Here is a 24976-nt window from a genome sequence, read left to right as displayed (position 1 = left end):
CATGGTGAAAAATGAATTTGATTTCATGCCTTTTGTCAAAACTTCACCATTAATACTCAGTACAGAGGTAGATGAGTTACCATTATACTTGACAGTCTATCATCCACTTTTCCAATGATCACTCAGTGATGTCTTCATGACTCAATAAGTATAAGTGCCTTCATTACTCTCGAGCTTTCTTGGTAAAGTCTATAAACCAACCTTACTCGATAACTTGGTAATAACTGATACCGATCTTGCCCAGTGATCCCTTTGTATCTTGTATATGGATTTGAATCTTTGTCACCTTTTTTACTGGAATTGATTCTGATGCATTCTTTGATAGCTTGGTTCCAATTCTTCTTTGAGAACTTAAGTAGAAATGGTAGAGTCACCCAATTCTTGAGTGACTTGACCATCATTACTCAGACTAGTATCCTAGGTAGACTTAGAAATCCATTGCTGTCTCATCTGCTTTTGAATGTTAGCAGCTTTTTCCTTCTTTTCATCTTCAATTTTTACCAGTGTTCATACAATTCTTAGCAAGATGACCAAGTTTTTTACAAATGAAACATCTTATAGTGGTATCTCTTTTCCTCATATGATGTTTACACATTTCATACCAATATGTCCAAATTTTCCACAGTAATAACATCTACACCAGGTATTGTAATCCCAACCAAATATTGCTTTCACAAGTTGTAAATCCTCTTAACTTTGCAAATGAATTTCTTACTTATACAAAACATTTTAGTAAATTCTTCCTTAGTCAGCTCATATGACATCATTAGAGTCGTCTCAACAAGAAATTATAACTCAAAATAATAAATTAAATTGTTAAACATATTATGCTGATATGCTCTACTCTGCGTTGTGTCATCACTGCATCACTAATTTCTTCATAACTTGAACTTAGTTGACTGTACGAATATGCACACTAGTATACATCATCATTATGACATCATGCATCTCTGGTCAATTGCGTAAGAGAATATTCCAAGGGAATATAATGTTATCATCAAAACTATCCTATTGCTAAAACACTGTCTAATACTTAGACAATTTTCTTTTGCAACTGAATGAGGTTAATCTACAAAAAAAATATGTTTCCATAAATGAAAACCATAACTTACCTTATCTAATTGACTGTACATATTGCCAACAATCTCCCCCTTTGGCATTGGTGGCAACATTTTGGAAAAATTGGCTAAGTCCCAAACATGTTGTCATGCCAATCAAAACAAATAGTCATAACATAAGACATTAAAAAAAACATTTGTATTCATGTTATGAAAGATTACATCCCTTATAACTTCCTATTACAACTTATTGCTTCCCCTTACATATTATACACATTAAAATTTCTTACAATACAATTTTTCCATATATCTCCCCCTTTGACATCAATGACAAAGGTATCAGAAGGATTGTCAAAATCTGGTAGCTGTATATCAAAACTTAGAGAAACAATTCCTGAAATTAGTCTTCAACTACTCAAATTGTTTCTTCCAACTGTCCTTTAGTGCATTAGATACACTGATAAGCACACATAAAGAATATGCTGTGAGTTTTGCTGCATTCAAATCTGTAGCCACAAACTTGTCATAGGAAGATTTTGCAGAGAAACATTCTTGCAATTGGTTTTCCAGCAATATTATCTAAGGGAATAAGTGTACTCTCAAAAGAGTGAACCTCTTTAGATTTTTCTCCTTCTCCACTTGGATTTCCCTTATATTATCATGAAGTAGCTGAATTGTATGCTCAATGGTGTCCACTTTTTGATTCTACTTCAAAAAGTTGTCAGTGACTGTTTGAAGCTCAGTCACTTTATCCTTGATCTGATCATCATATTCTTTCAGATAAATGTATGCTAAGTTACACTTAGCATATGCCTGTTTTCCTTCCTCTATGCACTACCTTAGTGCTTTAATACATATGTTCATAGTTTCTATATCATTTCTCATGTTAGTGCATGTGGTGTTTAGAAGTTTACCATCATGCTCAGTCTATGCTTGAATGGTAGCAACATTCATGAGTGTAGAAAACTCATCATCAAAAGCCTTGAACAAAATTGTTGCGTGCTGTTGAATATTAGTTGGGATGTCAAAAATGCTTATTACCTTTTCCATCTTATCCAAAATTGTGGTCAAAGTCTTTTCTATTGACTTGACTAATTTCTTCTTCTCGAGGAGTTTGCTTAAGGAAGGCATAAGATTCTTCACTTCATCTTCTTGATCAGATTGAGCTGGAGTTGTTGCTATTGCTATTTGGGTAGGAGGAGTGGAAATTCCTACTAGTACTACTACTACCAAAGGCACACTTGAGGTACCTTCTATAGTATTGGTCTCCATTTTTTGTGTAACTTCTTTAGTAGTCTCTTGATCCTCTTCTTCATCAGAACTACTATAATCCACAATATTTCCAATTTTGTTGGCACCAAAGTCCTTGAATGGATCTTCTAATTTGTCAACAGTCACTTTGTTGTTGTCTACTTGCATAGAGTCATTGTCAATAGTGATGTGAGGAGGAGAGCTTGGTGTAGCTATTGGTTCAGTACTGTGAGGAGGGCTGTAAGTTGTAGGACTATCCTTCTTTTTCTGCACGCTCTCCTTGGGTTTTTGGCTGGCTTATACTAACTGTGCACTTACTTTAGGCTTCTTGGTTGCCTTTTCTACCTGCACACTTGTTCTAGGCATTTGTGCACTATCTCTAGGTATCTGCAAACTTTCTCTAGGCATCTGGCTTGCCTCCTTATTCTGCACATTGTCTTAGGCATAATGGACATGAAAGAAACTATAGCCTCCTGAGTTTCTTTATCGACTTCCTCATAATTTCCTCCTATAATAAGAATGGATCTTTTCTTATGCCTTAGTAATGGTGCTATACCTTTTAAAATTTCTTTTATGTCTTCTTCACTATTTATAGTGCATAACTTTCTTACCATGTTTATTCTTATCTATTTATCCTCTTCTATAACTCTGCTCTTCCTATTTAGCAATCTATTCTACAAATCTTTGGGTATTTTCCCTTTTATAGTATCAAACCTCTTATCTTTCAAAATCATGTTTCTAACTACAACATTTTCTAGCTATCTCCTATCCATGTTATTATACAAGTCATAGTATTTATTTAACTGTACAAAATTGTTATCATCAATAATTTGTATGTTAAGGTTTTCTACCTTTGGCTTCCATGCTTTGCATCCTATTGATCTCTTGGCTTCTTGATCAGCTGTTTCAACTGGTCTATCACTAGTCACTTCCATAGACTCAGGTGAGCTAATATGTAGAGTTTTCCTTTTTTGGCTTGGGGCACTGATGGTCTGCTTTACTCTCCTTTTAGGAGGGGTGGTTATCCTTGTGGATTTTCTTGATGTTGATGTTTCCTCCATCTTCACTGGTTGGCTTGGAGGTTGCTACTGTGCAACTATTGTGTAAGGCATAGAAGGAGCTTGTGCACTTGTTTGGGCAATTATGACCTCTTCGGTAGGTCTTGCCACTGCTATGGGTGTAGGGGTTAATATCTTAGTTTGGCCACTGGCCTTCATTTTCATAGCTATTCCCTTTACCTCATCAAAATCTTTCCTTTTCATTTCAAATTCTTTCAAGATAGAATTGACATAGTGCAAGGAATGAGCATCCCCAAAGGAGATGTCCTAGCCCCCTACTATAAAACCACATGGCAGAAACACAATAAAAGGAAGCAATAACACAAGATCTGATACCAAATCACAATAATATATTCATAAAATATAACTGATTACATGCAATGTGCCGGGTTGTAAGGCCTTCCTAGTTATGGCCAAATACAAAGCAAGTAATAGTTCTACACGATCCCTCAAGATCCAATCCCAAACCCTAGCTAGTCCAGATCCACAGTCTAGTAGAAACCCACAAGGGAGATCTCAACTTGTGCTTGCAAGCCCACCTAGCTATCTCCTTATTTTCCAAGCCACAGCTACTAGCTCTACTCCAACTTTATCCAAGTGTAAACTGCCTCACATTCAACGCTCTATTCACAAACTTTGGAAAACTTGCTCTTCGGCTACTTCCCACACCCACTCCTCTTCTGAGTGAATGAATCATGACTAAAGGCTTCCCCAAAACCCCTACTTATACCAATCTAAGCCACAAGTCAGCCCAAAACACAAATTAAATGCAAATACATAAATTAAATGCCAAAGTCAGCCTCCTACAACAATTAAATTCCCAAAATCGATATCTTAGTAAAATTATGGTATCTCCTAGCTCCAAATGAATTAGAACTCGAGCTTTGAAGTGTAGGTAGAAGTCTAGGCCCTCTTCAATATCTAAAATTTTCATCCTTTAACTCATTTTGAAAAATTAGTTATACAGCCTGAAACAGACACCAAATTCTCAGATCATGCCGAGCAACCAAAGACCATGCTGAGCTCCATAGACCATGTCGAGTTCCAAAGACCATGCCAAGCTCCCAAGACCATGCTGATCTACATAGACCATGCTAAGCTCCTTAGACCATGCTGAGCTCCATAGACCATGCTGAGCTCCCTAGACCATGTCGAGCTCCATAGACCATGCCAAGCTCCCAAGACCATGTCGAGCTGCATAGACCATGTCGAGCTCCCTAGACCATGCTGAGCTCCATAGACCATGCCAAGCTCCCTAGACCATGCTAAGATCCAATCCTTCTTTGACCAAGTACTAGTCCAAACACCCTCCATAAATTAAATGCCAAAGTCAACCAAATACAAAGCAAGTAATAGTTGTCACTGAAAATATATTCATAAAATATAACTAATTACATGCAATGTGTCGGGCTGTAAGGCCTTCCTGGTTAAACCAAATACAAAGAAAGTAATAGTTTTGCAAGATTCCTAAAGATCCAATCCCAAACCCTAGCTAGTCTAGATCCGCACTCTGGTAGAAACCCATAAGGGAGATCTCAACTTGTTCTTGCAAGCCCACCAAGCTATCTCCTTATTTTCCAAGCCACAACTACTAGCTTTGCTCCAACTTTATCCAAGTGTAAACTACCTCACATTTGGTGCTCTGTTCACAGACTTAGGAAAAATTTCTCTTCAGCTACTTCCCACACCCACTCCTCTTCTAAGTTTGGAGATTCTCAAGGAGAAGGCTTAACCTAGGCACAAGCATAAAATCCAACCCTGTGACGATATCAAAGCTGATCGCTCTAAGCATGGTAAGAGTCTATCCATGAATCTTGGAGTGATTAGGCTTTTGTCACCCCAACTCTTGGTGAGGAGATGATAGTGTGTGTGATCTAGTTGAAGTGTTGCTTCAGTTTGTTAGTGCTCATGGGGGAGTAGGCAGTGACGTGTTGATCTTTGGCAAATAGGCTTGTGTTTTCATCGACTCATGGAGTTGGCATCAAGTTATAAAGATGGTCAAACTGATATGCAACTTGTGGAGAGTTGATATCGACATTGTTGGAAGTGGTTTCAGCAGTGGAACTTGGCTTGGGTCAAGATGTGGCATGGGGTCACAAGGCCATAATGCAAGAAAATGGACATAGTGCAACATGGTGTTGTGAGTTTGTTGGAGTGCAACTTGAGTGAAGATGGCAGTGTCAAGGACATTTTAATACCAGCTTAACAATAGTTTTGGCTGCAAGGCATAGTGAGGTGTAGGAGTTGTGCAGGCAATTCTGAGGAGTATGGAAGTTGGGCTGTAGGGTGGCTTGTTTGGTCAGTCTCAATGTGGAGTAGGATGGTGTGCAAGACATTATCCAAGGTGAAATCAATATGCTACATGGTGTAGATCAGTGTGGGCTGCAAGGAAGTAATGTGGTGTAGGGTCTCTTTAGTGTAGCTAAGCCACAAGTCAGCCCAAAACACAAACTAAATGCAAATACATAAATTAAATGCCAAAGTTGGCCTCCTACAACAATTAAATTCCCAAAATTGATGTCTTAGTAAAATTGTGATATCTCCTAGCTCTAAATGAATTAGAACTCGAGCTTTGAATTATAGGTAGAATTCCAGGCCCTCTTCAATCTCTAAATGTTTTGTCCTTTAACTCATTGTGGAAAATTAGTTATACAGCCTGAAATAGACACCAAATTCTTAGACCAAGTTGAGCAACCTAAGACCATGTCGAGCTTCCAAACCATGCCAAGCTCCATAGACCATGCTAATTTCCCTAGACCATGCCAAGTTACATAGACCATGTTGAGCTACCAAGACCATGCTGAGTTGCATAGACCATGCCAAGCTCCCTAGACCATGCCGGGCTCCATAGACCATGCTGAGCTCCCTAGACCATGCTGAGCTCCATAGATCATGCCAAGCTCAATAGACCATGCCGAGCTCCCAAGACCATGCTGAGCTCCCAGTGTATGCCGAGCACTAGTATTCACCAACCTCCATAACCTTTAACCAAAATCCCTCTAAAACATGCAGGATTACAAGTGAACCCAAGATGCTCCTGCATCAAACACCCCAGGTTCTAAAAGATGTTCTAGTAACTAGAAGAACATCTTTTGGGATTCAACACATAAATCCCAAACTGGTTCTTCACATACATATCCTCTGAGTCTTCAACTTGTACATTCTTTCCCTTGTTTTTCTTCTTCACATTTTCCACAGGTGTTCCATAGGTCTAATTTCCATGCTGATCCCCAACTTTCTTAGAATTTTCCAACTCAACTCAGCCGCCAATACTCAGGTTCCTCCTACCAAGCTCTTCATTCTACAAAGGAATCAGGGAAAACTTCCTACCACCTTTCTCAATTGTAAACACATTCCTAACACAATCATGCATAGCCCTGCAATCATATTGCCAAGGTCTACCAAGCAAGACATGACAACTATTCATATCCAAATACCAAGCTATCTCCTTATTTTCCAAGCAACAGCTACTAGCTCTGCTCCAACTTTATCCAAGTGTACACTGCCTCACATTTGGTGCTCTGTTCACAGACTCAGGAAAACTTGCTCTTCAGCTACTTCCCACACCCACTTCTCTTCTAAGTGAATGAATCATGACTAAAGAATTCCCCAAAACTTTTACTTATACCAATCTAAGCCACAAGTCGGCCCAAAACACAAATTAAATGCAAATACATAAATTAAATGCCAAAGTTGGCCTCCTACAACAATTAAACTTCCAAAATTGATGTCTTAATAAAATTGTGATATCTCCTAGCTCTGAATGAATTAGATCTTGAGCTTTGAACTGTAGGTAGAAGTCTAGGCCCTATTTAATTTCTAGAAGTTTCATCCTTTAAATCATTGTGAAAAATTAGTTATAAATCCTAAAATAGACACCAAATTCTCAAACCATGTCGAGCTCCATAGACCATGCTGAGTTCCAAAGACCATGCCAAGCTCCCAAGACCATGCCAAGCTCCCAAGACCATGCCGAGCTCCATAGATCATGCTGAGCTCCCTAGACCATGCCGAGATCCAATCCTTCTTTGACCGAGTACTAATCTAAACACCCTTCAAAGCAACTACTAAGCCTCCTCCCATGAACTCCAAAGTAGTCACCAAGTAAATCCAAGATGCTCCTGCATCAAGAGTCAACAACTTTCTGTATCTTTTTCTTGAAGTCCTTTATGACTTGACTAGTTTTCACTTCTTTCATTTTCTCTAAATATGTTCCCCATCTGGGACAGTTAGAATCAACTTGAGAATGAAGGATTATCTATGCATGCCCTTCAATTAGATCCTCACTCATCTCATATCCCATAGGTTCAATAAATTTCACTTGAGGAACTACTGCCTCCATGCATGTAAAATCTATCTCAACCATGAAACATAACTCATCCTTATATTTTTGCACTAGTGCTGGAGGTATTTTATACCTTCATTTTTTTTTGGAAAGATTTCACGATCTTGTCCAAGTCATTGTCTTTGATTTCTTTAGGTCTTGAACTATAATCTCGAGTGATCTGCTGCATAGTGCACTCATCTTCATTCCAAACTGTGATACCAGGAAACTTCTTGATATCATAGAAGAATATGTGTGTTAGAAGGGATTCAAATTTGAATACTGCACTTCTTGATTTCTTGATTCTTGAGATATTATCCAATAGTTGTTTTGTGACGATATCACACATGTTCACTTCTTCACCTCTTATTTCCAGGTAAGCTGCATGAAGAAATCTTGTAGAGATTGAATCTATTCTTGATTCATGATTATACTTGTAAACCAAAATCTTGCAAATAAGTCTCGCTACATCATCTTGGATTGAGTTGACTTTCATGTTCCTTTCATTGCAATATGTGTTGAGATTTGCCTCAACAAGTTTGCACACATTCTTGATGTTTACTAGATTGCTCAATCCTGTGACCTTGTGAATTAGGTCATTATCAATGCTAATGATAGAATCTCCTAGCCATAGAAGATCATCATGTACTCTACGAAGGATTATTCTTGTCCAATCCTTATTATCAAAATCTGTGTAGAACATATGCTTAACTAGGTTAAGATGTTCTAGATATCTATGTTCAAATTTCAATGATAAATCATTGTTGCACATCTTTTCCAAATCCTTGTGAATATATGAATCACCTATACTTTCAATCTTGCAGTGAATATAACCTCTGATATCTTCCACATGGAGAATATTTTTTGAAACTCGCAAAAATGCTCCAATGGGGTCATCGAGCAAAGAAACAAATGGGTGTTTCTTGAAATTATACCTAGGCCTCAATTTTGCATTCTAGGGTTTTTGATGACTTTGTGTGCTTGCAAGGCTCTTTAATTCTCCAAATCTCACTTCAATCTTGCACATAAACTTCACACAAGCAGATGATGTATGCAATTCAGTTCACATCCTTTAAGTCTTTCCCAATCTGTACTTGTGCAATAAATGCATATCTACCACTAGTTCAATATATTGTTTCTGTGCAATAGAGAGTTTGATCCTTTCATATATCCTCATCCTAATCATATCAGGCAATGCACACTTTACTGTATGCTTTTCTCAATGTCTACTACCTGCTGTTAACTGCACAACCCTTAATATTTCCTCTAGCATTAGTTATCAACAACTGATACTTTGTTCCATTGAGAATTCTCAATTCTGGTGAGAGGAGTCACAGATGATAAGTGAATTCATTATTCTATTAGGTGCATTTTCTATAGTTGTAAAAGAGCTTTCTAGTTCCTTTGCCTTCACAAATGATTCCTTCAATTCATTTGGCTATTCTTTTACTTCATTTCTTCTATTGTTCCTTCTGTAATTCTCATTCCTATTTAGATCTCGTCTGTCCATTCTTCCTTAGTCAGCTCATATGACATCATCAGAGTCATCTCAACAAGAAATTATAACTCAAAACAATAAATTAAATTGTTAAAAATATTTTGTTGATATGCTCTATTCTACATTGTGTCATCACTGCATCACTAATTTCTTCATAATTTGAACTCGAATGACTATAAGAACATGGACACTGGTATACATCATCATTATGACATCATTCATCTCTAGTCAACTACATAAGAGAATATTCCAAGGGAATATTTTGTTATCATCAAAACTGTCCTGCTACTATAACACTATCTGATACTTAGACAATTTTCTTCTGCAACTGAATGAGGCTAATCTGCAAATCAAATATGTTGCCATAAATGACAACCATAACTGACCTTTATCTAATTGATTGGACATATTGCCAACACTTTTTAGTGTTAAGGTCATTTTTCATTCTTTCACTAATTTTCTTTTTAGATCTCAGCTCATTTCTTATTCTCTGATTGATTTGTCTTTCAAAATTTGGATCATTCCTTATTCTTTCATTTATTTGTCTTTGGCTCATGATTTCCTCATTTGCATTGGAGAGATGATCAATAAGGTCTTCATGTTGAAGCTATTGGTTCTGGATCTCATTGTTGCTTCCATCCATTTCTTCTCTTATCTTGTTCCTTTGTTCTAGGACTTCACATAACCTTACTAACTAAATTTCTTGTTCTCTTTTCAACTTTTTTACTTCTTGCAGGGAACCATTCTCCTCTAGGAGTTATTTGATTGCATCATTTGCTTCATCTGAACTGGTTGAAGGGAAAAATTCTTCAATTCTTTCTTCAATGTAGAGATGATCATTTATTTTATTTGCAAGTTCCTTTCTTCTTTTAAGGTATTGGGAAAGTTTCTCCTTAGCTTTCTTGAGTTGGGCAATGGCCATTTCTAGATCCAAATTTTCATTGTCAATAGCTTTGTCAAGTCTCAATATTTCCATATCCTTGATCTTTGCTCAAGTTGTTAAACTTTCTCTTGAGAACCACAATGCTCTGATACCAATTGTTGGAAATATTCAAGACTATGCCAAGTTACTAAGAGGGGAGGAGTGAATCAATAACTTCTAAAACTTCTACCAATTTCAATTCTTAATCCAATAAACCAATCAGCATTTAATTCATCACATCTAATTTAATTGCATGCATGAGAAAGTGAAAACATAAAAGCATCCATAACACTTGAACACAAAGATTTGGTGACCCATAAACCTTCCAAATAGAAAGTAAAACTGGGGTGGGGATGATACCCACAAACTTTAGTATTGCAACATAAAGTTGGCCAGTTAAGGCTTACATTGATCACTTCTGATGATTTTCCCTTTTAGGAGCAATTAGGATGGCTAGGTCCACCTTGTGAGAGGATTTACAAACATACAATGAAGTATGCACTCGGTAAAGAGATTTATAGAAAAGATTGTTATGTCTACCTTGTTAAAATATTTTGACTGGTAGGTAATCCCACAATAATGGGTTCCATTTTTTGACCAATTTTTACACTGAAATCAATATTTTTGAAACAAACCTCACATTTGAGTGACTATATATCTAAAAATATGAATAATTTCAAGATGATGTAAACTAGTGATTTGTAGTACTCTATTCCTACTTTTTAACCATGTTTAAAAAAAAAATTTAGGTCAATTTTTTCTTCTCCTCGAAAAGTGGTACATATGAAAAATCAATATTTTTAAAAAGTGACAGTCTACTTGACACGCATAATTTTTTTTTATAGAAATGATAATGAGGTAATTCTTTCAGTATTAGATTTCTAGCATCAATATCTAGAGGATGCATTTGGTTTGATTCAATTTGGTTGAATATTGTATAGTTTATGAAGTTTTGAAGTGACATCAATTGTAATTTAGACATGTGTTCGTTTTGACATAGATAACTTGAAAATAATTTATCATAAATCTAATTTTCTTTTTTTAATAGAAAGCTATCTCAACAACCTATTTCTTGATATTTTTCAAAAAAAAAAAGACCTAATTTACAAATTTCCCGAAGTGTTGAAGTCAGTTGATGTTAAATCAGTAATGAACCTATAATGAGTTAAACTCATATTTGAAAGTCTTAATGAGTATAATATGTATTACAATTATAGTCATTGGAAAGCTTACTCTGAGCAGCACAAATTAGCATTTTTAATTTTACAGTAGGAGATCATTCAATCTCAATTTTAGGGTCAAAAGAGCCTATTTCATTTATTTATTTTTAAGAAAAGAGCACCAAAATTTTGTTAATTAACATGTTCATGCGAACACTATGTTTGTGCGAACATATGTTTGTGTGGACATGTGTTTGTGTGAACATATCTTTGTGCGAACATACAAGCCTAAATATTCTAGGGTTTTCACATCAAAATTATCGTAAAAATACATTTGCACGAACATATTAATAAGGGATGTTTGTGCGAACATCCCTTATTTAAACTAAATATGTTTGCATGAACATACAATTCTCTTAGGTTTGTGTGAACATCATTAATAGGTTCATGTGAACATATGTAAAATAGAATATGGGAATTTTGCATCATTTCATGATTTCCTTCATGCCACAAAAGTGGTACCCATTATTGTGGGTTCACCTTGGTTCACCTATTAGGATGAAGTAGTTGATCTTTGATTTGCAACTAGGTTTGTTGATAGAGATTCCTTTGTGTAATAATTACCTTTTTGTGATAGATTCATCATTGCTACTCCTTATGCTGATATGGCCTTCATAAATATTTGTTTGCTGCTTATACATATGCTCACATTCACATTCTTGTTTTTTTACATGCATTTGAAATGATATAATACATCACACACACACACACACACACACACACACACACATCAATCCAATTTACAAAATTACAAAGTTGGCCATGATACAAGTTAACACAAATATTACAAAGTTGGCCCACATGAAGATACTTAGGTTCTAAAGATTGACTCGGTGAGGTTCTGATACTCAACATCCACTGTCATTGCTTGGCATCATCATGCTCTTGGTAGAAATAGAGGCTTGGTCCATACTGATCACTTTCAAGTAGTCTTGAACTCGGTCGGCATTGGTGACTCAGTAGATATTGTGCAACTCGATAAACACTGAATCACTTGGTTACCATAAAGTGGCTTGGTTAACACTATATTCACACTATATTCACATCATATGAACTGAGAACTCAGTATACATTGCAATGCTTAATAACCACTAGCTTTGCATCACATGAATTGTGAACTTAGTAACCACTAATAAACTTGGTATACACTGAAATGCTCAGTTTGAACTGCTGAACTTCTCACTAACTAAATCTAATCGGTAACCACTAGGATTGGTCCAAAGGACTCAGTAGCAACTATAAAGCTCAGTGGATACTAAATTTCATGACAAACACTGCAAACTATTCAATGAGCTCAGTAGCTATACAGAATCTGAATAAGAGTGTGTCACTAATTACAAACTTGACTGATATGTCAACACTCATGACCTTAGTCCCACTAAAAAAGAATCAATCATTAGAGGTTTTCGAGCTATCAAAAACCATAACTCAAGTTTTACCCAAGTTGACCACCAACTATTGAGAATCACAAAAGGAGGCCAAACCATCCAAAAGACATTGTAACCCATCAGGCAAGGAGGATAGGAGCACCACATCATCCTCAAAGAGAAGGGTGGACACCCAAACCCTGTAAAGATAACACCCATCATCAGGATGTGAAGCACCTCTTAGGAAAATCTCAAGCTCATCAATGTAGATGTTGAAAAGAATAGTGGAAAGAGGGAAACCTTGCTTAACATCAATAAAAATCTAAATGAAGTCAGATAAGCCTTGTGGAGTCCCAAGATGTCCAACAACACTCTTTTAAAGTCTCATGATGGCAATGAGAAGAATCTCAAAATTCCCAATATCTCTAAGTCGTTGAAATAACATCACCTAAGGGGATATATCAAAAGATTTGCGAAAGTCCACAAAGCAACAATAGACTTTTGTAGAGTGCTGTCAATCCTCCTCAATAATGGCCCTGATGGTGAGAATTTGGTGGGTAGTCAAAAAATTTTCTCTAAAACTAGCCTGACCTCTAGCGCTGCAACCCAAACTATCCAACTATCTCGTGAGAGTGATGTGCAATACTATGGCATAGAGCTTGGAAAAAGTATGCCTGATCATAATAGTCCTGTAGTTACCTAGATTAGATGTCAAACCAACCTTATGGTTCAAGTGGATAATATGGTGTGACCAAGAAGGCAAAAAGCTAGTGCAAACCACTCTATTGAAAAGAACACAAAGAGATGACCCAAGGACCAGGATCCCCATCTTGAAGAGCTCCACCTGGAATCCTTCCTCATTAACAACCTAACTACAACTCATTTTTCTAAAAACCTCAGAAATGGTAGAGATAGTAAAGATGTGGCAGTGGAGGGGGGAGTGACATAAAGAGGGAGCTGGTTAGGGATGTCATAAAGGGTGATGATGTGGGAAAGAAGGGAGCCAAAGTTAAGGTCTACGAGAAGACCGAGGGGACAAGAAAAGATTGTGCACCAAAAGTGTTTTGGGGAGACCCAAAGGAAGGAGTTGAGAGACCCGCACTACTCAAGGTAGAAGAGATGCTTCTTCTAGTAAAGAAACCTATGGTAAGAGATCCTAACCAGGGGAAAGGAGAGATAAAGAGCAGTGTGCATGGAATGGAGCAGGTGGTGGAAAGACTTGTAGTCATCATCAAACCATCAATTTTGAGGACATGAACTGGGGCAAGAGGGACAAGTAGTGAGAATGACAGAGGAGTGAGGGGGGAGAGGGTAGTTGACTCACAGATCACTGTGGAGATAAGGTCAAACACGCTAGAGGCACAAGGCATGTCGAAAAGGGAAGTAGTTTGAAGGAGGCACTAAAGGTGTGTGAGGAAGAGGTCAAGATCAACATTGATGAAGGAGAAGGTCATGTGAGTGGGTGAAGGAAGAGCTAAAGGGGGGAGAGGGTGAGGGTGTGGGTATAGTGGGAGAGGAGAGTGGGTTGAGTGGAGGGGCATAAAGGGTGAGACAAAGGAGGGAGTGGTTTGCCAACAGAAGGTGGGAAAAAAAGAATCAACTAATGAGGGGGATGAAGGAGGTATAGATAAGGACATAGTCAACAACACTAGCCTTACCACAATGAGGCCAATAGGTGAATCGACCTGAGTCAAGGAAGTGAGAGATCCTATTATGAACCACAAGAGAGGAAGATTCACAGAGCTGAAGAAGGTGTCTGCCATGCCGTATTAGTGGGCCCTCAATGTCCTCTAATGAACATTGTAGATTAAGATCATCCCTGTCAAACTCAAAAGTGCACATAGAGTCTATCCACTGATCATGAAAAGGGGCCTGAAGATCCTTGGTGCAAGAGTTGAAGTCCACTAAAATGATTAAGTTCCCTAGGGAAGAAAACATATCAATAAAGTCAAGAAGATCACCATAAGGGTCCCCCTCAGGATTATGGACCACGTATGGAGAGGTAGTCGAAGGGAAATAACAAACTACAATGAAAAGATCTCCAACCAACATGCCTCTAATATGAACCCATATGAACTTGGCAAGGTTGTTAGAATGATAACGATTGTTCTACTGACAAAGCAGTCACAGATGAGGCAGGTAACCCCACCAAATCCCCTAACACCTCTAGAGATCCTAACCTCATTACGATAAGTAGATAGAAAAACCTAAAATATTGACATTTTTTACTAAGAGAACTAATGCACCTCCTTTATCTCAAGTAACTTTTGCCAATTTATAAAATATAAGAAAGCCTATAATTTTTGAAGAAAATATTGAAGTTACTTTTGAATGTAGAGAGATGCATGCCATTACCTTAAGAAAGATTCATGTTAATGTGATGAAGAATATATTAAGTGTATGTAACACTTTAGGAGCATAAAAAATGTACATCAATATAATTATTGTCAAAGAATCAACATAGGCCATTGTTTACATTGCAAACAACTAGGATGCCACTGCATGTAAAAATAAATCCTCTCATCTACTAATTTTTTGTGTTCAAAATGGGCACAATTACTTTTGTCAATAGAAAATATACTCATGATTAAAAAAATCTTAAATGTGATTTCTATACATTTGCCTCATCTCTTGACATTACAAAAAATCTAATGGATCCAAAAGGCAATATGAGCCTATATGTCATGTATCAATATTCTAAGTGTTTTTTGTTTATAGAACACATATTTTGACATTGATCAATGCAAGTTTAGTACTTCTTTGTCAACATTTGATCTCTTTTATATTTCTTAATACATTGTAAGTCAATGTGTTCTAATTGCATGTTATAAGAAATAATATGAATAGTGTCAATGAACAAATTTTCCCTTCAGTAATAGAAGTTAGCGAACAAGGAAAACTCCCACCACAATTGAGTTCTTTCAATTGAACTCTCTGTTTTGAGGCACAACTCCCTCCTTAAATGATAAACAATAATTTCCTTTATTTTAAAAGAATTTACCAAGAAAAATATTTTAACTAGAAAGAACTAAGGATTTTATAAATACTTTTCCATCTCTCATACAAAAGTATTGCAAGGATAATATTGATTCAAAAACAAGCCAAAAGACTTATTTAAATATGTAGTGGAAAATGACTAAAATAAAAATTATTGATTCTTGAACATTATAATCAAAACCATTCATAGAACATAGCATATCATTATTGACCATAACCATGGAAACATCCCATATGAAATGAATTCAGATTATTAATATGTATAACCACAAATGACCAATAACACATAACCAGTATCAAAAGATAACTCCATATATTCCTTGTTCATGTAAATAGCACAACAAAATTGGTTCAGTCTGAACCTGCTTTAACAACTTAAGTTACTATCGCAGAAATACCATAGTATCAATACCAAAAACATTTAAATTCTCACAATATATAGCCGCACAGGGCCCATAAAATAGTTATTAAACTAACTCCCAGGAAAAGTTTTTATATACTAAACTTAAAAGTATAAAAAAATATCCTAGGAACCTAAAAGATTAAATGACTGAAGCCTTGGTTTTAAGCTAAGTAACTGAAATATTAGTTGCATTTCCTAGTTATCCTTGCTACATGGCCGCATTGCCACCTACATTTTTCTAGTCCTTGTAAGCAACTTCAAAGTCCACAATCTCCTTTTGTTGTGGGACTCCCAGCTCTTCTGTCCTCAGCTACCAAATGGTAATGACTCGGCAGGAATGTTATATCTTCTTGATCTACATCATTAGATGATCATTGTTGATAACAATCATGAAATCCATTTGGGTGACAACTGTTAGGTTGGTAGTCGATACCTCTTTGGCCTCTTTGAGAGCTCATAGCTTGTCCTAGCACTCAGCTTTTATCTTCTTCAAGTATTTTCTATAATGATACTTCTTGCTAGGGATTTCAACATTGATGCATTTAACATCATTTTATAGGATTTCCTTTAGGCAATTTAGTGTTTTGACCAGTTCTAAAAATTCATCTAGGCATTATTCGATGACCATATTCCTCCATTCTAGGTTAGTTCGAGAGATGTACAAGAAGTCTACATCCACTCTAGAATTTTGCTTCTTGGCTAAGAATTTATCCACTCCATATTCCTAAACTTATGTGATGTGTGCCTCAACATCTTCCCATCTTTCCTTCTCTTCGGCCCATGCATTTAACTTTAATTCTAGGTTCTCCATCAATTTTTCAGCTTTCACCTTTGTCTCAGCTAGGCGAGCAATGTAGTTAACTTCACAAGAAACTACTAATTCAAACCACTCATCAAAAGATTTAGAAACTAACCTAACCCTTTTCACCTAGTCAAGGAATTGCTGATTTGCTAGGGCGATCACGTCAATCATGGAAATGGCCTAAGGTTGTTTTGGTTATGCATTTTGTAGATTAAGAATGTATTCTACTAGCATGTGAACAAACTATTTTAGATCTTTCTTTTCCTTCTAGTCTTTTCATATGCGACTAATGACCCTTGCATGTCTTGCATGAAGGATTTTGATATTTGTGGCTCTAGAGGCTAGTCTAAGAACTCTTTACTCCATAGTGTAGTCTTGAAGGGTGATGTCCTCAAGACTTTTTCCACTAGATAGCTTGAATACATCAACCACCCGATTTCCTGTTTATTCATCAACACCGAGCATAGCCTCTATTTTTGGATTTTCAATTCTATTCAATTTGCCCAAACATTTTTGAACCATATCTTTGACTGAAACACTTATAGGTACCAAGCTCCTTTTCTTTCTTACTGACATATCGATCCAATTTGGTGCTAAAGAGGTACCTTTGGATGGGGGTGTTTGCAAAGTAGGGGAAACATAATTAGCGATTATTGATCTAGAAGCATCAGCATCACCTTTTGTTGGTTGAGAATTTTGATCCATGATTACTTATGTTCCTTCTTCAGGAGGCTCAATCTCAGCTTCTATCTCAATTGGACTTGTACTAGCACCATTTTCTATATCTTTCTAAGTTTTCTCCTTCATGGTATGAGAATGGGTATGTCTTGTTGGCTTGGCTTGTTGAGTTGAACTCTGAACCTCAAATAGGACTTCAACTTTAGGGTTCAAAATACCATGTAGGAGGAACAAAAATGTACTTCAACAATCAATCTAGTTTTAGACCACATATGACTCCATACAAGGGTGAGTTTTTACCTTTTAGCTGATTTCATAATGAAAAGGAAAACAACTTGAAAAAGCCTTTAAATAGATACTTGCATCATGATATAATATGGAAAATACCCATTTGATAGGGACACTAAATTCATTGATGAGAGTATTTACCTTACTATGTAACAAATATTTATGCCACACTTCATACCAATAATTAGTTGAAAGGTGTCACTTCAACCTTTTTAGAAGGATCTTGATGCACTTTCATATTGCCACTTGCTAGTCCTCTTGAATGCTCTGGGCTTGTGAATTGAACCTTGAACTACTTAGAAGTTTAGGTTCAAGTTCAAAGCCACAAATATATAGAAATTTAGGCATATAAAACTATCATAAAATTTATCAAAAGGGGAAAAGTGTAATGAAAAAAATGAAGTTTGAAAAGAATGGCTATTCAAAGTTAGGTTTCAAAATGAGCTAGAAATTCAATTGACTTCATGTTAATGTTGAACTTGAAAACCACTTGGACAAGTTGGTTGAACTTTGAACGTTGAACTTAATTAGTTTAGAGTTCAAGTTCAAGGTTACAAAAAAAGGTTTACATTGTAGGCCAAATGGAAATAAGAACTAGTGAATTTAAACATTGAATTCGAATGAGTTCAAGGTTCAAAATTCAAAACCTAGACTACGTAGGGAGTCATTGAAAAAAATTGAGCAAGAATATATGGAGCTTTTACAAGGGTAACAACTAGCTCTGACTAGGGATTCAGACCATAAGGGACTAAAAAATGAATTCAACATCTCTGGTTTCACACTAAGACAACTAATAGAACAAGAACTGAAAGCAAACAAAAATGGAAAAGATGAACGGAAAAAAACAAGAAAGGGAAGAGAATGACAAGTGTCAAAATTGGTAGAGTTTAAGATCCTACCCATTATAGGATAGGGGAAGTTTTGTTCCATCCAAATACCAGAGCATGAAGGAATTGGGGCCAAGAGCTTTATTGATTTCAAAGGGTCCTTTTCATAGTGACTCAAACTTGCTATGATCTCCCTTTGGATCTCTTCATTTGTCCTAGAGAAAAACTTGGTCACCCTCCATAAATTTCTTTGGCCTAAACCTGCACTTGAAGATTTTCTTGACTCACATTTGATGCTCTGTAATGTGATCCACTACTTTCTCTCTTTCTTCTTCTACCTTCATCAAATAAATGATCCTTTTCTTTGGAGCATCATTAAAAGTAGTATCTTCAAGAGTCTTCTGGAGATTTTATGCTACTAGTTCTAGTGGGAGTGATAGCTAAGCCTCTACATCATATGCCAATTCAAATGGGGTTAGACCAATAGCTCTTTTAGGTGTTGTTTGATCTGCCCATAATGCTTCATAAACCTTTTATCCCAATCTTTGGCATTCTCACTAACCAACTTTCTCATGATGGTGGTGAGATTCTTGTTGGTTGAGTTAGCTTGACCATTCCCTTGGGGGAAATAGTCTGAATCATGCAAAAATCTTATAACATTATCATAGAAGAACAACTTTAATTCTTGTAAAGAAAAGTTTTGGGCATTATCTATTACTACCTTTTCAAGAACACCAAACTTGACTAAGATGTTCTCCTTCAAGAACTGGCACATTGCTTTAAATGTTGTCTTCTTCATAGGTACCACCTCTGCCCATTTCATGAAATAATCTATGGTAGTGGGGATATGAGTATATCTTGCATTAGATGTAGGGTTAAGCGGGCCAATAAAATCTAACCCCCATTGTCTGAAAGGCTCCTCTATTATTATTGGTCCCAAAGGGAGAGCTGCCAACTTGGGGCTACTTGTAAAATTTTTACATTTTTCACATTTTCCTACCCACTTATATGCATCACCAAACATACATGGCCAATAGTACCCGCTATGAAGAATTTTGAATGTCATGACCATTGATGAGTAATGTACCCCACATGCTTCATTATGAAAAACCTGGAGAAGCTTCCCTTGCTGATCTTTATTAATGTAGTGCAAGAACATGCCATCTAATCCTTTTTTGTAGAGCACATCATCTAATATCACAAATTTAGCTACCTCTAGTTTCAGAGCTCTTCTATCCTTCCTAGTTAATTTCTTAGGGCATTCACCGTAGGTTAAATAAAAGGCAATATTTCCACTCATCCTTTAGACCTACTAAGAGCATATAATTTTCTTCATCAAGGGATTTTTTTTGTTGATCATTGGTGATGAGTTTACATAGGTGCTAACCCCTTACTAATTTAGTGGGTTTATTTTTAAATCAAATTCTTAGACTTTGGAAACCCAGGTTGCCTAGTTATTGATCGCTACTTCTTGTTGTGTCAGAATACCTTTGACCATGACATTTGGTACTAGAACTATGGTGTGGGAGTGCAGGATGTAATAATGAAATTGCTTAACTACCTTTACTACTGAAAATTCCTTTTTTTACATTAAGTGAGCACCTCAAGTCATGATTCTTAAGAGGAATGCTCATGTAAGAAATGGGGATTTCATCTCATTCTTCATTTTTTTGTAACAGGTTAATGAACATAGTGTCTTCACTTTCATAGCAATGCATAACAAAATCTTCTTTATAGTCAGAGTGAGTTATAATAGGTGATTGAGAAATAGTTGTCTTCACTTTATCAAAGGCTTGCATGGATTCTTCACTCCATTTGAAAGTTATCTTCTCACTAAGGAGATTGGCAATCGGTCTAGTGGTTTCTAAGAATTCTTGCACAAATTTTCTTAGGAAGTTGATCTGTCTGAAGAAATATTTGACTTCATTTTGATTAGAAGGCAAACATAACTGTTGAATCACCTTAACTCTTTTAGGATCATATCCTAATCCCATATTCCAAAACTGGTTGACCAAGGAGCTTCCCTTATATAACATAGAAAATGCACTTCTTTGGGTTTAGAGAGACACCGTGGTCTCTCCATCTCTAGAGGACAAGCTTCAAATCACTTAGGTGTTTCTTTCTTCTTCTAGAAAAGATAGTCATATCATTTAGTTAAATGACGATGATTTTATTGAGTAGGTGGCTAAAGGAAGAGTTCACAGCCCTTTGAAAGGTCGCACCAACATTTATTAGTCTAAAAGACATCCAACTATAAGAAAAGGTACCCCATGGAGTTGTAAAAGTAGTCTTATGTTGATCTTTAGGTGCAATGTTGATCTAATTATAACCTAAAAAACTATCCAACATGGACATCATCTTGGAGCTTACAACCATCTGAAGAATGTGATCCATGTTTGGCAAGCAAAATTAACCCTCAAACACGCTTGATTAAGGCTTCTAAAATCAACACAAGTCCTTATCTCTCAATTCTTCTTATGAATAGACACTATATTAGCCACCCAGGTGGAATGGTGAATAGGATACATTATGCAAGCTTTTAATATTTTATCCACCTCCATGAAAATTGCATCAGCTACTCTGGGGTTGTAGTTCTCAACTTCTGCTTGAAATGGGTAGTTCCTGATTTGAGTTGAATTTGGTGTTTGAACTTTCCTTATCTAAAATCCATCAAATTTTCATAAGACTAGGAAAAGATGTCATTGAACTCCTTCAATAGTTTGGTAAATTTGATGTTTTCAAACTCATTGCAGCATTTGCCCAGATTAACTATCCTTGATTTCTCTTCAGCACCAATATTGACTCTGTCGTGATCCCTTAGCTTTTTAGTCATTTTTGTATCATTTACAACACTCTTGTGAGGGTTGTCTTTCTTATCAAATAAGGTTTCCAAAGCAATGACTCCCTTAGGAATCCTATTACCTTTCAATTGGAGCACTTTAGTATCTTCATTTGAGTTCCTAGTTGGGCAGAATTTATGGCATTCTGATGAGGAGCCTTCAAAGAATACATTCCCAAAATTTTCTTTTTCACACAAGAAAGCATTGATGTGAGCATCATTATTGAAAATCCTCCATGATCTGACATTATCAAGTACATTGGGATGATGTATAAGTTCTATAGTATTGAGCTCATCCTTGAAATTTGGGTGGGGAATTAATAAAGATGTTGATCTAGCTAGTGCATCACTCTAGTGTTCAATTCTCATGGCATAGCCTCAATAGAGAAGACTTCAAACCCCTCAAGCTCATCCCATACTCTATTCTTATAGTTCTTTAGCCTAGGATTTTTAACAACAAATATATTTTGTACCTATTTAAAAACTAGTTCCACATCTCCTTTGGCCTTCAATGTCTAAATGCCCTTCTTCTTCACTTCTTTTATACCCAGCAATAGGGCCTCATATTTGGTAGTGTTGTTTATATTATCAAACTCAAGTTTGAAGGCATAGGGATTGATCTCACCTGCATGAGAAATGAGAACTACCCTTGCTCCTAAGTTGGCTAGAGCATAGCTGCCATCAAATTCCAAGGTCCATATGCCCTAATCAGTTGAACTTTCAAGTTGAGTTACTTGATCTTCTGGTAGGATGACATAATTAGAAAACTCAGTTTCTTGACACAAGATGTGGGATCTGGGGTCTTCTAAGGGAAATAATATGTACTTGGCTTTGGGTTTAGGGTTTAAAACTACATTTTTTCCACCAATTGGTATAGTTGCTTGAGACTAAACTAACTCCACTTCTTCTCCTAGATTTTTTACAAAAGGCTCAGCTTAATAGCATTCCATAACTAGCAGGAATGTCTGCAACTGAGATGGTTAACACAACTCTTTTCGTAGGGAATTCAACTAAAGCAACCTCAACATCTTTAATCTGGCCTATAAGGGAAACTTGTTTGGAATTCATAACGTAACATTTCCTAAGTTTTGTGCGATAGGAAGATCTAAGGCTTTTAATATGGAGGACGACATGATATTGGCCAAAGCTCTAGAATCTATGATAAAATTATTCAATTTATGACCATGGATGAACAAAGACACATAAAATGGGGTAGGCTTAAGAATGGTAGGGATATCTTCAACTGGTACTTAATCTTTTCTCTCGACAAGTGATTTAGAGGTAGACACAACATTGTTCAATGGAGGTGTTTGTGGCTGATTTTGACCTTTAACAAATTCTATTAACTTATCCAATTCACTAGGATTTGAATGTAGATAATTAGCTGGTAAAATTTGAATTCTAGAAGATTTACAAAATTCAACTATATCAAAGGTAGGTTCAAAATCATTTCTTTTCAAAAGTTTTACCTTTGGAGCAAGGTCCTTTGGAGTATTAGGGGCCTCTTCGATTGGTTATATGAAGTCTTCCACTTTTTGGTTGGGTTTGAGGTAGAAGGCTCCTTAGAACCTTTGTTCCCTCTTTGACCTCTTGTGAGTACTGTGCATGAAGGAGGGTGACATAGACATCACCTCTTCTTTTAGAATTTGACTCATATTTGAGGAAATAATTTACAAAGTTGTTAGGACCTCTTGAGTCTTCTTCAATAGGAATCTCTTCTATTGCCTCTTTATTTGCATTCAACTAATTTGAATGGATCATCTCAGGACATGAGGCACCATCATGATCATCAGTAGAGTGAAAGACATAATGATTTATTTTATTTTCTAACCTACCTTTAATTAATAATTTTGGATTTGTTGGTAACATATTAGGCTATCTTTCTCCTACCCTTGCATTTGGGAATTTCCTAGGGATGTCTTGATACATAGTATTGATTTTTGGCATTTGCTTCTTCATTGTCATTACATCATGCAATGTTATTTGAACCAAGGGATCAATTTGACCTAAGGTAGATGGTTGTGATCTTGAAGCTCACATCTCTCTTCTCCATTTACCAATGGTCAGAAGGTCATCTTCCAACTCAATTGCTAACCTCTACGCGATAGCAATATCAACTACTCTATCTCTTCTTAGGTGAAAACTGATGTCTAGGGGCATTGTAGTCATGAAAAAGCCTTTGCAATTTTCAACATTAGGTCATTTAGCAATGGGGATTTTATGGAGTATTTTTTTGAACTTAGCCAGAAAATCATGCATGGGTTCATGTACCTCCTTCTTGAGTTGTGTCAATTGTAGAAAAAGGGTATGTTCATCATTTGATGATTTGAATCTAGCTTCAAATGCATTTTGCATCAAAGCCCAATCTATGACTACCCCATTTGGGAGATGGTCAAATCAGTATGTGGTAACGTTAGTCTGAGTTAGAACAAACAACCTACTAGCCACATTTTCTGTGGAAACTGCAAGAACTCTGCAAGTAGTGTTAAAGGCATTCATGTGTTCATCAGTGGACTTCTTCCCATCTCCACTAAATTTAGGCAAGAAATCCCTAAATCCTTTTGGGAGAGGAACTAGATTAGGACCTAAAGCAAGAGGACTAACTTGGGCACCCCAAGAATTAGCAACCATTTGAGGTAAAATTAGGTTCAAAGGAGGGGTGTTGAAACAAGTGTGTATTAATGTCCCTGGTAAAATAAGAGCTTACAAACTCACTGCAACTTGGGGTGATTTTTTAGGGGAAGCAGGCTTACTTTTACTTTTCAAAAACTCCCTTCTTCTTTGGGTCAGATCAAGGGAAAATTTTTGACTTCTTACAAATTCATAAGATTGATCCAAAAATATTTTTCTCTCTTTACTATGGGTATATTTACTGCTAGCCAATTTGCTAATATGAAAGGATTTTTAGTTATTGATATTCAAAGAGGTTTTGGGCTAACCTTCCAACCACAACTTCTTCTTGAAAAATGTGTATTCCTCTAATGAGCTCTTCTCATTCTTCTTCTCTCTCAAGAACCTGACTAACTTGCAAGAATTGATGACACTGGTTTTGAGTTTCCAGGCTTGGGTGTTTAAATATGAAATGATATCTTCTTGGGTGTGTCAAAAACTAATAGTAGTTGAAGAACAAGGAAAATCTATGTGTGAGGTAAGACCATTCCTTATGACACCGTTGAACCCTAATGGATTCCCCAATAGAGTCACCAAAAACTGTTAGTGAATAGTTTTTCCCTTCGATAATACAAATTAACAAACAGGGAAAACTACCACCATAGTTGAGTTCTTTCAATTGAAATCTCTTTGTTTTGAGGAACATCTCCCTCCTTAAATGATAAACATTAATTTCCTTTATTTCAAAAGAATTTATCAAGTGAAATATTTTAACCAAAAAGAACTAAGGCTTTTATAAATACTTTTCCATCTCTCATGCAAAAGTATTGCAAG

This window comes from Cupressus sempervirens, chromosome 2 (genome assembly GCF_028749045.1).
Source record: "Cupressus sempervirens isolate cs-2001-9-10 chromosome 2, ASM2874904v1, whole genome shotgun sequence".
NCBI classification, from domain to species: Eukaryota; Viridiplantae; Streptophyta; class Pinopsida; order Cupressales; family Cupressaceae; genus Cupressus; species Cupressus sempervirens.
Note: the sequence above shows the minus strand (reverse complement) of the source record.